Genomic DNA, 3,024 nt, shown 5'->3' on the forward strand with positions numbered 1-3,024 from the left:
ACTTAGTATTTCCACCACCAGAGAAAAAACCCAGTACCTTCTGCTCGATTACATATACAGGCAAAATATCAACAAAAATAGCCAAACACATAAAAAAGAAAGGAATCACACCAGCTTTCAGAACAAATAACAGCCTAGGCAAATATATTAAAAACAATAAGAGCCAACATAAAAAACACTTACACAGTGGTGTGTACAAACTTAAATGTGGCGACTGCCCAAAAACTTACATTGGTCAAAGAGGTAGAAATTTTAATAAACGAATAGCAGAACATAAAAGGGCTTTCAATAATAGAAAAACAGATTCTACATACGCACTTCACCTTCTAGATCATAATCATTCTTTTAATGACGAATTTAAAATTCTACACATCCAAAATAAAGGCCTTAAGCTATCTTTGTTAGAATCTATGGAAATCAACAAATTAAAAAACGCAGATATAATTCTGAATGACCAGCTTGAGACAAACAGTTCTCCCCTCCTCAACCTATTTCATTAGAGACTATAAAGTGTAAACCCATGCCAAAAACAGATCACTTGAGAAAGGCAATCAGCCGAAACAGCTGTAGTGATAAGAATTTAAAATAAATTTTGTGGAAGTTTTGAAAACAAAGTTTTCAGTGTTTTATTGTTACATATATGGTAATACATTCTATGATGTTAAAGTTACCAGTGGATTTGATAACATGGCGACGTATGACTCCACGTGAAGTTGCTGGTCCTGATTCGATGTGTCTACGAGGACATGATGGTTGTTTTTAAAACTAATATTTTTTACTTTTGGTTCTTTTGCGTTTTTTTTTAAGTTTTAAATTATTAATAACTCAAAAACGATCAACTTTAGAGAAAACAACAACCTTTCGCCTGGGCGACGACCTCTTGAACCTTATTTTGGGGTATCCCATGAAAGTGACTCTTGGGAATATCTTGGGAATCTCTTGGGAATATTTTGCCGAACGAACCCGAGCTTTTCGCCTTATCTAAGTGTTTTTCAGAAGTTATCCGTGGTTTATTTGTACAGTTTGACATGGTCCTGGTTCTGAGAGGTTTTATTAATATATATATATATATATTATATATATATATATATATATATATATATATATATATATATATATATATATATATATATATATATATATATATATATATATATATATATATATATATAACTGTTTTGGATGGGTTGGAGTCAATAAAAGGGCTATTGGTTAACTATTTTTTTATTCTCGAGCTTTCAATTGTGTTTACAATTATTATCAAGAGCTAAAAAAGACAAAATACTTACAAGGTTGAACTAAAAAGAAAAAACAATTTTTGTTAACTTACCAAATAAAAATTAGTTTGGTAAGTAAAAATTACTGCTTACATCTTCAAAATATTTAATACAAAAATGTTTTAATCTAATAAATGTTTCTCCGAAAATTTTTATAATTTTGAAAACATTTTTTTAATATAAAAATAATTGAATTTATAAATAAGTTCAAATAGCAACCAATTACAAATAGCCTCAATGTCATAAATGCCAACATAAAATTTTTATTTTTGACAATTATATTGCCAAAAGTAAAATTTCGTTTAAACATTCTTTTTTGTTTAGTAACAAAAAGAAGAAGATTTATTCACCGTTGACAGATGCTGAAAGAATGTGACAGATATATGGAGAATTAAATATGACATTTTACAAGTTTTATATATAAATCATAAAGAAAGAATATAATTATAAATTTTGCTTAAATTTTGAATTTCTGATCTTTTGTTTAAACTATTATCATTTTTGCTAATACAAACCATTTCCAAAAAAGTCCTTTTAAATTTATTACTTTCACTACATAAAATTTTAATGTTATCAAAATCCATAATATGGTCTTTATCGATTACATGTTCTGCCAAAGCACAAGATGGTTTTTTAATTCTGCAATCACTTTTTTTTAAAATGTATTTGTACGCCATTTTTTGTAATGTTTAAATTATTTTAGTTTACTCCTGAGGAAGCTATTAAATAAATGGCGAAATATTGAGTATCTCAGAAAAAAGAAAGATTTTCCTTACGCCCACTTTACCCGATAATTTCGAACGTATTTATAAATTATTTTTTGGTCGAAATAATCACTTCTAATATATAAATATATATGTATATATAGATATATATATATATATATATATATATATATATATATATATATATATATATATATATATATATAATATATATATATTTAAGTTGATTATAGAGATACCTAGATATTGTATGATTTTTTTTATAATGACCAATGACCAATAGTAATTTTCTCGTTTATATTATTTAATTTTAAAATATAATTATGACCCCTTATAACTTATATTATTCTTTTTTTTTATATCACTTTTTACATAAACAGATTAAGTACAGTTGATTATAAAATAAATATTCCAATAGTTATCTAATCTATAATTAATAAAATCGCTTGTTTATTTAATGTCTATAAATAGTGTTACAATATATTGATCATCAACATTATATTTTGTATTTTAAGTAATTTTTTTTATTTATTTCAGGTAAGGACCCCAATCATCAAATTGTAAACGTGACTAGTGAGTATTTATAAATCTAATAATCCATTATTCTGTACAATAAGGCGCGTTAAAACTTATTAATCGTTTCATTTCTAAAGACGTTGGCGTTGTGCGTGAATGTCTGAAGTGAAGATTTGTTAATAGAACAAAAAATAGGTAATGTAAACAAAAGCCCTCAGTAATATTGTTTTTGGTGAGACCAAGTTAGAACAAAAAGCTTGGAAGCATCAGGGTTCTTACTGGAGATATTAACATTAGGGAAGAAAGAAACATATAGAACTTGGAACAATGCCTGAAGAACAAAATTACGAAAATTTTTCGATAGTTCAGACATGCGTACCACTTAGTAACTCGCCGGAGCGAACCACGGCGGAGTTTTAAAAAAGCTACAGGAGGACTTTTTGAAAACAAAAATTAATTTTCCGTTAAACTCAGTAAAAATTAAGCTTTTATACTACACCACTGTC

Source organism: Diabrotica undecimpunctata, chromosome 8 (assembly GCF_040954645.1).
Source record: "Diabrotica undecimpunctata isolate CICGRU chromosome 8, icDiaUnde3, whole genome shotgun sequence".
Lineage (NCBI taxonomy): Eukaryota > Metazoa > Arthropoda > Insecta > Coleoptera > Chrysomelidae > Diabrotica > Diabrotica undecimpunctata.